The 14,731-nt window shown below is 37.8% G+C and overlaps 1 protein-coding gene across 4 annotated transcripts in view; it reads right to left on the bottom strand.

Annotated features, from left to right (window-relative positions):
• LOC120636028 (protein cycle) overlaps positions 1–14,731 on the bottom strand; it is a 96,831-nt gene that overhangs the window by 38,528 nt on the left and 43,572 nt on the right. The gene's annotated exons all lie outside the window — the stretch shown is intronic.

The following is a 14,731-nucleotide window of genomic DNA, read 5'->3' as shown; positions in this document are numbered from 1 at the left end:
TTGAACAACAGGCTGGTGGAAACTGTCCAAACAGTCGGGTCCAAATTCTACAAGACCCACCGTAGAAACAAGGCCAATAGGTTCTCAACCAATACACTCAAGCTTATGACGGAGAGGCAAGAGATGAGACTACAGTCTATAGCAGACGCGTCCGCTTACCGGCGGATTAATAGGCAGATCTCTAAATCACAGACTCGTGATATGCGGCACTTCAATACAGAGCGTATTAAAAATGCCATCGAGCAAAACAGAGGCTTTAAAGTGTTCGCTAGAGATCTGTCTATCGGTCAGAGCCAGTTGATGCGACTGAAGACCAATAATGGTAGTCTTGTCTCTTCCAAACCTGAGATCTTGGGTGAGGTTGAGAACTTTTATGGACAGTTGTACACACACAGACGCCTGTTGAAGATTTGGCTAAGGATCCTAGAGCCAAATTAACTCGACACTATACCGAAGATATCCCAGACGTCAGCCTATACGAGATTAGTGTGGCTTTCAAGCAGCTTAAAAATGGCAAGGCGCCGGGTGATGACGGAATAACAGCAGAACTCCTGAAGGCAGGTGGAAAACCGTTACTGAAAGTCCTTCAGCGATTGTTTGATTCCGTTATTCACCAAGGCGCAACGCCAGAGGCATGGCACAGGAGTGTGGTGGTTCTGTTCTTCAAAAAAGGTTATAATACCTTGTTGAAGAATTACAGACCCATCTCGCTGCTGAGTTATATCTACAAGCTGTTTTCGAGAGTCATTACGAATCGTCTCGCTCGTAGGTTTGATGACTTCCAGCCTCCCGAACAAGCCGGTTTCCGTAAGGGCTTTAGTACCATAGACCACATTCATACGCTGCGGCAGGTTATACAGAAGACTGAAGAGTATAACCGGCCACTTTGCTTAGCGTTTGTGGACTATGAAAAAGCCTTTGATTCGGTGGAAACTTGGGCTGTGTTTAGGTCACTGCAGAGATGCCGAATTGACTACCGGTATATCCAAGTGTTGCAGTGTTTGTACAAAAACGCCACTATGTCAGTTCGTATACAGGATCAGACTACGAGACCAATCCAATTGCAGCGAGGCGTGCGACAGGGAGATGTTATCTCCCCGAAACTATTTACCGCTGCGTTGGAGGACGTCTTTAAGCTTCTGGATTGGAACGGACTTGGCATCAACATTAACGGCGAGTACATCACTCAACTTCGGTTTGCCGACGATGTAGTTATAATGGCAGAGACTCTGGGAGACCTAAATACGATGCTCAATGGCCTCAGCAGAGCTCCTCAACAGGTTGGCCTACGAATGAACATGAGCAAGACGAAGATTATGTCTAATGCTCATGTTCCGCTTCAACCAGTAATCGTTGAGAACACTGCACTCGAAATTGTTGACGAATACGTATACCTAGGACACACGATCCAGTTAGGTAGGTCCAATTTCGAGCAGGAGGTGAACCGCCGAATCCAACTCGGATGGGCAGCGTTCGGGAAACTTCGTGCCATCTTTTCGTCAAAAATCCCTCAGTGCCTGAAGACGAAAGTCTTCGAACAGTGCGTGTTGCCAGTGATGACCTATGGCTCTGAAACATGGTCGTTAACTATGGGCCTCATAAGACGGCTTAGAGTCACTCAGCGGGCGATGGAGAGAGCTATGCTCGGAGTATCTCTACGCGATCGAATCAGAAATGTGGAGATTCGTAGAAGAACCAAAGTTACCGACATAGCTCAACGAGTCGCGAAGCTTAAGTGGCAATGGGCCGGGCACATAGTTCGGAGAAAGGATGGACGTTGGGGTCCCAAGGTGCTGGAATGGCAGCCCCGTACTGGTAAGCGCAGCGTTGGTCGACCCCCAACGAGGTGGACAGACGACATTAAGCGCGTCGCAGGTAGCCGTTGGATCCAAGCGGCTCAGAATCGTGGAACTTGGAACTCCCTACAAAAGACCTATGTCCAGCAGTGGACGTCTATCGGTTGATGTGATGATGATGATCCCTCCAGATCCGTCTCCGGAATGGGAGCTATAACCATGCAGAAGTTCGTCGACATCGATAACAAAGCCTTTTTTAATCCCTAGGGAACATAGCCCGGGTGCTATTGGGGTTTTCCGGGATAAAAAGTACCCTTACTCCTATTATAGGATACCAGATCTCAGCATAATCATAATCAACTTATTATCGGCCATCTACAGGGGACGGGACTCAAAATGAGAAGGCCATACTTAACCACGCTGGTCATGCGCATATTGGTAGCTTTCGCGCCTGAGAACTTCTCGGGCATTCAGTTTTTCTATATTTTGTTTGCTTAGAACATCTGGCACATCTATACTTCTATACTAATGTTATAAAGAGTAAAGATACTTTTGTTTGTTTGTTTGTGCCCAATAGGCTCTGAAAGTACTGGATCGATTTTAACCACTTCTTCGCAAAAGAAAGCTAAACTATCACGAAGCAAGGTAGGCTAATTTTTTTCGAAAAAAATTGGCGATCCCTAAGAAAATTGCAATAATGTAAACAGAAGTAGCAAAATTTTTTCTATATAATACATTAGTTGGCGTGCACTGAAAAACTTTTGATGATACATAACAATTATGTTTTACATGATTGTACTCCTATCTTACTATCATAGCTAAGTCGCATTAGAAGATTTTGTGTTCTAAAGTTTTATTAGATCCCCGGTATAAACAAAAGTGGGTCATAGTGGGTATATAGCAGTAAAATACTCACTCTTCAATTTATTCCAATACGTACATTTAATGTATAAGTTATCGCAAGTTCAATAAAATAAAGAGCACCCCTAACAAAACTTAAATTAAATTAAACTAATAAAACTTATGAGTTCGTTTTTAAAACTAAACGCGATTATTTTAAAGAGTACACAACTTCAAAAAATGCTTTAAAATAAATTAATAGTTCAAAAAAAACTAAAAAAAACGCTTGGTATAAAAAACAAAACTAATTTCTATCTTTTAGTTTAATCGGCCTTAACCCCTTCTCACTGTGGGAGGAGACCCGTGCTTTGTAGTGGGCCGGTAATGGGTGAATGTGATGATGATGAAATCGGCTAAAGATAATGGTTGAAAATTCAAATTAACATCATTACCGCCTTATCGACTACAGATGAAAATTATATAAATTAAAAAAAATCTTATTTTATAAAGTTTAACGAAATCAGACTGTTTTTTTTGGACTCGAGTCTTTAAGTCCACAGGAGTCGGTTACAAACATACATACAGGTGAAGCTATTATAAAGCGTGTAATTTCCTAAGCATTCTGGGGTTTCTGTCGCAGTTTTCCTGGCGTTCTCTTTCAAATACTTATACATAAATTGATATAGTGATGTAGATATTGAAGCATAAGCTGGCTTCGATATTTAAATTAAAAATACTATATGGCAAAAAAACCTGATTTAAATGATAAAGAGTTTTTTACTAATTATGCCATTGTAATTCAATAATTCGGATTCCCCTTCTAACTCAATTATGTCAGTGAGTATCTCGACCATTATTTACTGGCTTGAGATGTTTAAATGATTGTCCTTGTATGTATTAGAAGTTTATTAGTCATTGATTTCCTAATTGGTGTACCTACTGTTCAGTAGCGTGTCGTTATGGAGACGCAGTACCATGGCGTGGAAAAATAGGAACGTGGAAAAAGATAGTTTTCTAGTTGTCTCCGTGGTTTTCTAGTTGTCTACTACTCTGGTCTTTCTTTAGGTTATGTTAGAACATATGGCAGTTTTTAAGATTTGTAGCCGTGTAGTGTAAATAAATATGTTACGACAATACATATATCGCCGCCTAACCCCAAATGAAGCGTAGCTTGTGTTATAGGTACTAAGATGATTGATGAATATTTTTATGAATAATATACATACATAGGGGAGAGAGGGGCCATCATTAACAAAAAATATATTTTTATTTGTAGTTTATAAATTATTTAACATTTAGACTAGATTTTTTGGATAATGATACTTTTATCTATTCAGGTATTATGCAATTATCTCAAAACAGAAATAGTCGAAAAGATGCCCTTGATAGGCCGCTTTTTCCGAAAAAAGGTAGTTGTTAATTGTTACCCCACGTTTGGGGCTACAATTAACAGTCTTGGGGCAAGTATTAACAATAGGGTAACATATGTTATGTTGACTGATATTAAGAAAAATAAATAAATGTACTACATAATTTTTTTATTCATGAAATTGAATTGCATGGAACACACTTTCTTATAAACTGATAGAAACCAAATCACGAAATATTTTAAAACAAACTAAAACTCTAATATGTTTAAATAATATATATTATTACGACAGTACACACATCGCCACGTGTTATGGGTACTAAGACAGCTGATTAATATTGTTATGAATATAATACACAGAAATACTTATAATATATAGATAAACACCCAGACACTGAAAAACATTCATGTTCATCACACAAACATTTTCCAGTTGTGGGAATCGAACCCACGGCCACGACTCAGAAAGCAGGTTCGCTGCCCACTGCGCCAGTCGGCCGTCGCCGAAATAATCCGATAATTGAATGTAGAATCTTTCTAAATAATTATTAATCAGTCTTTAACTCGCTATTTTTTAATATTATACTTAACTAGACAAATAACCAAGCATCATCATAGAATGAGTTCAAAAATGGCACATTTTTATCTTAAAAGCTAGTTTGATTGAGTATTTAATAGTCTTCTTAAAACGTAATAATTTAGTCTCGACTTTGGAAGATAAGAAAACAACTTTTATAAAATTTAGTTGATACAAAACCAACAAAAATATCAAGGATCAGGAAATTATGTTTTATTAGATATTTGCGTTATTACTTCAGTCACGTTTATATCTAAGTTTTCCAAATTTAGCAAAAGATCATCAATATTCACTTATTCTTGGAAAATATCTTCGTTGCACGGCCAGATGCCAGACTTTTTAAAAGCGTTAATAATATTATTAGGTTTTAAGGCCAACGGTAACGCTTCCTTAACAATACGAGGTAGGTCATATTTAGACATTGTTTTTCCCGGATTAATGGCCATCCAAGAAGTTTGTGCTCTTTTCATATAATTTTTGAGTGTCCCAAACCCCTACATTGAGGGGCTGCAATTGATGCAGCTACCCTGTTAATACTAGCCCCCACAGCTGGGGAAGTTATTAACACGTTAATACAAGCCTCGTCGATGTGTTAATTTAAGCCCCAAAGGTACTTTTTAGGTATAAAATAACATTAAAAAAGCATTACTCAAAGATATGTCAAATAAGATACATACGAGTTGTTTAGTATAAAACATGCTACTAGGGAAATAAAAATATAATCATAACACTTTATATTTCCAGTACAAATCAAAAGAATGTGAACAATAAAATGATCGCTTCCTGCTTAAAAATATCGACCGGCACACAACTTATTCACATGACGCGCGAAGCACAACTTATCAATACTGTGGCATGAGGCGCGATCTATTTGACAAATTAAGACGCACACCGGAGGTGTTGTAGGTATAGTTTTAGAGAAATTTGCTTGTTAATACTTACCTCTGTTAATTGTAGCCCTGGCCTCCCCTACTTGTGTTATACAGATAAACACCCAGACACTGAAAAACTTTTAGGTTCATCGCGCTGTTTTCCAGTTTTCGAAAAAAATTGAATAAATAAAAGGCATATAAATCCAACATTTAAAGAAATAGGTAGTGCCACGATTGTGTAATAATACAACATATTTTTTTTATAATAAGTTGAACCCTCTCAGAGTTTATACGTCGCGTCGATTACGTTGTAGTTCGCACATTTTCATTGAGTAGGTAGGTACTCACGCTAGGGCTACCACTACCATAAGAATTTACTTTAGATTTATTCCGTATTCACGTTCAGTTAGCTAGTAGTTCAAACTAACTACTTAAGAATAATTGAATCCAAATTTTAGAAGTAAAGACCAATTTAGTTTCTTTTAATGTTTACGATGTTTGGGTAAATAAAAGTCTCCTGTTGCGACATAGTATTATCTGTTCCGTGTCATTACTCCCACAGACAGCATTTTATCAAATGAGGGTCAATGGCGTTCCGCGTGTCATAGGCTACTTATAATAAGGAATGACTGTGACAATATGGCGGATATGACGGACGGAAAGCAAATAAAGAAAATGTAGTGAAATAAATAGAATCTAGCCGTGTGGTGACGCCGGATCAGAATACAGTTCTTACCGGATGTCGTACGAGGCTGTTAGTTGTTATTGAATCTCCATAATAGTTCATTTATTTATAATTATTTTTATTAATTAGAACAGCGACGAGTCAATTTCACAAGTGAAAAGAAAGAAAGAAAAAAAAAACATTTAATCAATATTTCAAAACCGTGGTAGTTAGACACAGTCTTTGCAACATTACTAATCTTAGATTGGTTGTATTGTTTTCGTCTCCCGTGGTAATTTCACCGTCTGGCTCCCGACCTGAAGGATTAAACATTTCTGACACCGGCTCCCAAGCTAGTCGGAGTGTAGCGTAGTTACATTAATTAGTTTTATTGTATTAGCGCCGTGGATCGATCGCGCGAAGCCCTAGCCCGCCTGGGCCCGCACTTCAAAGTCATCGTTTCTTAGGTAGGTGTACCTCGATACAACTAACCGCTTTGATCAACTCCGCTGCTGGCCGCTAACACGATATGTGTTGCGAACAAACTACCGCGTAGTGAGAAGCTCTTCATGAAACTTATTTCAACAATGGACTTCCATCGATTGACGTGTTCAGAGATCAACTCCTAGCCATCAGTGGCCGCTAGACAGCTGACCAGTTTGGTTATTATCAGAAGTTATATATAGCGATAGCCTAGTGGTCGTGGGGCCGAGTTCGAATCCCAGAACGCACCTCTAACTTTTCAAGTTTTGTGCGCTTTAATTAAAATATCACTTGCTTTAACGGTGAAGATAAGCATCGTGAGGAAACCTACATGCACGAGAGTTTTCCATAATGTTCTCCACTGCCCGTGAAGTCCACCAATCCGCACTGGAATCAGCGTGGTGGTTCTCATAGTGTGGGAGATCTGTGCCCTTTAGTGGGCCGCAAAGGGGTTGATATGATAATGGTAATGATGACCCTCGATGACCACACGTGAGAACAATTGGACGTGTGAATCTTTTAAACTGCTATATAAACGCAATCGCATTTCCCCTAAAATTTCACCTGCGTTAACTGTAGGGTCGTAACGTAATGTTACTTTCATCACACTTACTCGTAACGTGGACACCATTATAAGACACATAATCCTAGATATTAGGCGTGTTTTAATAACATTACCACACTTGCGTTTTATTTCAGATGTCCGATTAATTTAAGTGGTACCTCACTGCAAGTTATATGTATGGAGATAGTATATTATTTCGGTAATTCAGTTTTTTTTTTTTTTTTGTTTTCTTTTTAATACCAAAAAAGAGTATTTATACAGTTGGAGGAGGAAATCACAAATATATAATAAGAATATGAATAAAGTTTAAACAGACGCTAAACGTTATTTTAATATCGGCTGTATTTCTTTCCCTATTTCAATGTGCAATACTGATGAGTATTTCACAGTTAAAATTTTTTTTTCTGAAATAACATTACTTTCGACACATAGGCACCCTAATGATTAGAGTTTACAAACAATCAAACACCATTTCCTCTTTACAATATTAGTAAATAAGTAATATCTCCTCCAACTGGCCGACCTCATGGGAACCACTCAGTTCTAAGAGAGATGAATAAGCAATTAAATAGCAAAGTTGCATAACCCACAGGTGTTGAGTTCGTCATAGTTAGAAGTTTGTAAACTTTAGTCCGCTTTTACAATAACAACTACCTCACATAACATAACACTAACTCACATGCTGTTGTAGCACGGTAACGAGGTTAGTGAAAGACCAAAAGGAATGCAATAAGTTTTTAAAGAACGTATGATGTTTTTTTGTGATATTTGACAGACAGAGAAAGTCGAGTTCGACAGTTTGGCACTAACCATCGCATATAAACAAGGCAACACTGAGCAGGGCATGCCAGGAACTCGTCCTGCAACATGCTGCCCTGTGTCCATCAACTGTGGCCAACCCAGACTGGAACACAGCATTGCAACAATGCTGATTTGCGGCAGGGATAAGCATGGCGATAGTTTGAGCTCTGTCACAAAAAGCTCTTCTACTACAAAAATCTGTATGCACACATCACACTCCTTCGCAAACACTTCGACATCATAATATAGGTTAGTTATATAAGGCAGGAAACCCCATCAGTGCCATTAGTGTGGCACGTCATTAAGGTATGTTAACCGTATACCCGGTGATTGTTTTAATTGCCCTGAGTTATTGCATTTGCACGCTCATTCTTCTAAACGGGGCAGCCAGACTTATTTGTCTTGCGCAGGTTTCTTAAGCCCCCCTTCACGGGTTCGTTATGCCAGCAGGTACTAATTGATGATTATCAATGACATGAAGCCCAATCCTGTATGGTCTATAATCGACGGATACTTATCATGCTTTGAGGTAGGAACAACTACGGCGGCCCATACTGGTGCAGCGGTGAGCCCTGTCTTTTTAAACAGGAGGATTTTTCTCAGGTTCCCCAGCAGTAGCGATTTGGAAATTTATATTTTTTGAATTTTCTCTGGTCTAGTCATTTGAGAGGCTTCGGCCGTGGCTAGTTACCACCTTCCCGACAAAGACGTGCCGCTTTAGGATTCGGTACAATGTCGCGTAGAAACCGATAAGTGTTAATAAAATTACCAAACTCCTAACATCACTTAGCAGCAGGTGAACTCAAGAGCTAACTTCTAGACTAATAAAAAAAATAAAAAGCGTATCTCCAAAGTGACCCACCGAATACAAATCACGGACGAGTTAAGAAGCGCTGCGATAGAATTAAGCAATAAAACAATGCGCATTTTTTATAAAAATACACACAAAATAAAACTTGCCCAGTGCAAAGCAAACATTAAAGTACAGATAGTTACGTACTTTGTAACTTATTATGATACAGTTTAAAACAAAATAAACAACCTACTTCAGACTGCGTAGTAGCTACTTAAATAATATCTAGTTACTCCATTTTATAATTTAATCATCCCTCGGTATTATAATTTTCATTTGCAATAAAGTTTAGTTATTACTATTACAAACAAGTGGACAGTTGTAATAGTTACTGAGATAAAAGTTGTGCCCGTCGAACGAAAAAAAACGTATCAGGGTTATTACAAAAAAATTATAATAACCCTTTTTTGGGAGGGCACACTGAGTTAAGCTATGAAAATGAATCAATCCTCAAGTGAAACCCACCACACCTCGGCGCATACTTTTGGTATAAGTAGTCTTAAAGAATAGAAAGACTTTACAAGGTCAGCCAAGCATATAAATCGGCTAATTGAATTGCAAAGCCGCAAGATTCAATAACAAGGGCGAAGCCGGTGCGTCCGTATTTGTCCTGTCTGTATGTGTAACTATATCATACAGAAGTCTACTCGGAATATAATTCGCACGCTCGGGGCCCGTGTCAATTTCCAAGTCGTACTTCATCAACTGCCCAATAAAGGGCATGGTTCTACTCCCAGAATGAGGAGAGTTTAGGCCATAGTCAACTTCACTGGTAAAGTAAAGGAATAAAACACCTAACTCTTGAGAACATTATTAAGATATCTCAAGCCATATTTACTGACCATGTTTTCCTTCACCTTTATGACAACTGATATAATTTTAAACTTAAATTAAAAAGGCACACAACTCTGAAAACTTAAAAAAGTGGTCTGCTTTTGTTTTAGGTAAATTTTCATAAAATTATCAAAGTCGATCACATTGTGTTTATACCCTACGAGTATCGTCCAATTATAACTAATCGGGCGAGCTCGGTCAGAGGGTACTCGTTTAGTGAAAACCACGCTTCAGCTATGTTATTCAGTAATTCGTAACATTGTGATAAGTACTTATTTACCGGTATGTATTTTAATACGATATGATTATATTATTTATATATTAATTAATTAATCAGTTCGGACAAATCCACTTACACTTATTAACATTTACATTATTATTCTCAATATACTATATCAACAACACGAACAATATGTATTTATTTAAAATAAAGGTGCAAAAATAGCAAAGAGAGAAATACTTATAATAATGGTACTAACAATAGAAAGAAACAAACAAACAATTCATAAATATATATATAAATAAGGAACACAAATATAAATTAAATAAAATCAAATTAAGTCAAGTCAGTAACATTCATTCAAAAACCTGAAATAACTGGCGTGGTCATTTCTGGATAAAGTGGATGTAGTGGGTTAAGGATTGCACATTGGATTCCATAGATGGAAGTATTTGCGCGGCTCGACCGCTTTCAAAGACGTAACCGAAAGACAAGCTGAACCCTCAACTGAAACTGGACCCACGCTTTTCTTATTTCGGATAACAGTCCATTCGCCTTTATTTATTAACTTATTTTCCAGTCCCGACTGCTGTTCACTGTCCCATGCTTCCCTCGTCTCCGGCTTTTCGCTTCGTTTTAAATTGTGAAAAATAGTGTGCGTCTCCTGTTGACGAGGTGACGATTGAGACGAGTTAGATTCCACTAACTTCATTTAAATGCGCTAACTTATGTATTACTATAATTGTAATTATTATTTAAATATGTTGTTTTATATTAGCAGTACTTTTTGAACCCATATTGCTAGTTATATAGTATAGTCCATGTTGCTAGTTATAACTAAATAACCATATCATTTCAATAGCCGGATCTCAACCCTATTTACAATTTTAACGCGGATGTCAGACAGAACACTGCCCCGGGAGCAGTCTGGCGTATGATATGCGTCGTATAATTTATAAATGCCCGTGTTTACTGCGCTTATTGGGGAGATATACTCGGAGTGTTTCTACGAGGCCAATTCTAATATAACGAGATACAAAGTAGAATTAGACTCAATGAGTTGCAAAGATTAAGTGGCAATGTGAGGGTCACATAGATCGGGAAATCAGTCAGTTTTGGGGCCTCAAGGTGCAAGAATGGCAATCGCAACATTGGGAGGTCCCTGCCGCTAGCTGGACCGACGACGCAAATCGCAGCGAATTGGTGGACGAATGCCGCACAAAACTGAGAGTGGAAGTCCGTCTCCAGGTTTGATGACCTCCCGGTTTTCACGGGTTCCATCCCGAATTTTTTCTGTACCTAAATGCAATTTAGCGTTCCGGTACGTGTCTGATGATGATTTAGGGCATGGGCTTAATATAACTGCACTGCCATCTCTCTAGCACATTAGCCCGTTACTATATTAGATTGCATAATCTGCAGCAAATTGTAGTAGAATAAAAAAAAAACACTTGAGGTCCATCAGCTATGAGATAATGCATGTATGGTGAAATAGGACAGAACTATATACATAGTTTCGCAACTATGAGGATTCCTTGGCTAAAAAGATGGAAGATAAAAAGAACGGAAAAATTGTTTCATTTAAGTGGCAATCAGTAAGGATACAATAATTTATAGCCAATCAAAAGTTCAATATTATCTCTTTGTCACAGTGTCTAACGACGAAGTGAAACTAAAAGTCAACTTGTTAAGGTGTCGACACCTTCATTTAAAACAAACTCCCAACGAGTTAGTCAAGATTTTTTAAAACTTGAGAAGTTAAATACGAAATCATTTATAGTCATAAGCTCATAAAATACCGCCATGTTATTCTAAAACAGAGGCCAAAAGAACAGATAGAACACTAAAATTTTATCCAATAGCAGAACTACCACACAACAGAGAACACTTATAAAATAACATCTGGATGGATTGCAATCATTGGATACGTATGTCCAACATACGTATCCAAACGTGTGAGGAGTGTTAAGAAGAACCAATCTTTGCTTTAATGTTTAAGTTCCATTTCCGGAAGCAAATTACTTAACGTTTGTGGAAAAGTAGAATAATAGCTAGCCGAGGCAAGTTGATCTTATCGCAAATATACATAACAATACTCATTTCCACAATATCGCTCGGATAACATATCCTGTATTACGAATTTTAGATGTTATATCGCCGCGACTTTTTGAGTTCAGTTTATTTATTGAATACTAGCGTACCCAGCCCGCTTCGCCGGGCTAGATTTCGCTTTATTTTATTTAAACAATAAACTTACATCATTAAATTTTTAATTTAAGTCTCATAATATATTAAATCATTTATTTCTTTCCGTATTCATTCTCTTCTATTCTCTTCTCGAGCGGGTGAAGATCATTATCTACACCCATGTACACCCAACAATAGAATATCATCATAGTAAATAAAAGCTGTATTTGACAGTTTGACAGTTTGACAGTTCAAAAATAGGAGTGCTCAGATCGTCACCAAACTTTGCAGGATTGTTTTGGATTACTCGCCAGGTCAATCCGGAGATTCCCTGAAAGTTTCATTGAAATCGGTCCAGCCGTTTCGGAGCCTATACGGAACATACCCACACACTTTCTCTTTTATATATATAGATAGATTACTTAGTTATATTTCCATTACAATGTCAAATATATAGGTTGCTTAATAAACCGACATACAAAATAGGGAGAGGTTCTCAATTCAGCTGTAGTCCTTTTTTATGTTTATTAACTCAGATATCTGTCATTAAAAACGATTTGATTTTTTTTTTAGACTTCCTATTGGTGGTGGAACCTGATGATGAACAGCACAGTAATAAGTTTTGCATCGGTTACGATTCGATTATGGTACGGTATTTATTCTTGTCACAATAAAGCTACTCACGGTGAAGTGCCGGGAGAACTCCTCGACTATTAACGGCCCAGGTTCCGGAAAAGAAATATTTACTACATGGTTACAAGAGCTGCCATTTGGTTAATTAAACTGGAATTATTGCAAATAGGAACTAAAAAGCAAGAAATTAGATTAAGAATAGAAACCTGGGAGTTCGCTGTAACCAGATTTATCGAGAGACTTATTAATAACTAGATGTGCCCTGCAGCTTTACCCGCGTAAATCAAGGACTGAAGCGTGCTGCTACAAAGTCCTTCCTCAATAAATCATATACCTAACGAAAATATTTTTTGCAGATACAGTAGTACAGGTCGTAAAGATAGCGACGTATTTAAACAAACGACTGAACTGTATGCGAACAACGTATCTATCTATTCTTGTTCTAAGAGATTCAATAACCTACTATTTGAAACCTTAAATCACGCAAACATAGCCAATCGCAAATGACCGTCCCGGGGACCTACTTCACCTTACCTATACTTCTTTTAACTCCCTATCACAAATGGCTGTTACTATTGTGTGGCCTAGTGTAAATAAGCAATTTGACTCAAGTCAGAAACCGATGGTGAAGAAACAGTCGGAGTCGCATTGATGTTGACTCGTTTGCAGAAAAAAAGAAAAAGAAAGTTAGCCATGATATTTTTTATCCATTTCTAGCATTAAAGCCGCTCAATATGTTGCAGCACTTTGTGTATTCAGTAAACGAGTAAAGTTTTCCTAGTAAAGTAAACCTTTAGTGAAGCGTTAGCTGCTGTTATTTGAGGAGTTCTCTATCTCTAATATTAATAATCACATGTATTTGAAATCATTTTTAACTAAACTAATAATAAAACTTTCAAAGGCAGGGTATATGGAGTGACATCATCAAAAACAAATTTTAAATAAAGAACGTTCGTTGACCCCAAGATTAAGGTTGTCAACTTAACAAGATACACTAGGGGCACAGGAGATGTCACAGCCTCACAACGAAATATGTCATTTATAACTGGGTTCCTTTCAGCCATTACATACTCATTTTGTGTGGTGTAATTGGTTTTAATGGTAACATCCACAAAGCCAACAAATTGAGTAATTTGACGAATTATTTTAAATAGGCGACCCCTTCTTACAAATATCCGATACAAATATTTACCTACAAAACCGGAAACGTAAGGGGGTACAATATATCCATTTAGAGAAAAGGACTGCTGCTTCATTAGAAAATAAAGGAATAAGGACACCGAAATCATCAAACATCCACAGTAAGTGGAAGCTTTTCACCAGGCTCTTGCAAGTTGATGTAGCTATAGTTAATTCAAGTCATATGCTATCTACATTTGGAACACCCAAATCGGTTCGATCGTTGGAGCGTGAAGCAATATCTCTAATCGGTTTCTACGCGACACCGTACCGGAACACTACATTTTTTAGCGGCACGTTCTTGTTGCCACAAGAACGTGCCGCTAAAAAATGTAGTGTTAGCTACGGCCGAAACCTACACACACATCAAATTAGACCAGAGACAATCCTGAAATTTGTAATTCCCCAATTCCTGCCGCGAATCGAACCCGGGCCCTCTCACTTCTAACCACAGTGCTCATCGCTTAGCCGGGGAGGCCGTCAAAATAAATCAATAAAAATGATGTTGATATAGAAAAGTTATATATTTTATTTGAGCACTAGATTAATTTTTATTTAAATTGCTTTTGCACTAATCCAGTAGTAGGCCGAGTATAAAGTAATTATTTTTATGGATAACGTTTTAAACTGATGAAACAGATTTGTGTACGTAACTAGTTGATTACAATACAAAAGATTTTCCACCGAGTAACAAAGGGCTTGAGAACACGTGCAACGTAGTACGGAGGTCCTACGTCGCCGTCAGGTAGTTTCAGTTTTTTAAACGTTATTGGCAAAGGCTAATAGCGTAATATTAGTTAAAAATGCTTCGGCTACTTTGCCAGTTCGTTCCTTTCTTTAACGTAGTCGGGCAGAGAT

This window comes from Pararge aegeria, chromosome Z (genome assembly GCF_905163445.1).
Source record: "Pararge aegeria chromosome Z, ilParAegt1.1, whole genome shotgun sequence".
Taxonomy (NCBI): domain Eukaryota; kingdom Metazoa; phylum Arthropoda; class Insecta; order Lepidoptera; family Nymphalidae; genus Pararge; species Pararge aegeria.
The sequence above is the reverse complement of the archived record's forward strand: the minus strand, read 5'-3'. Positions and strand labels throughout refer to the sequence as shown.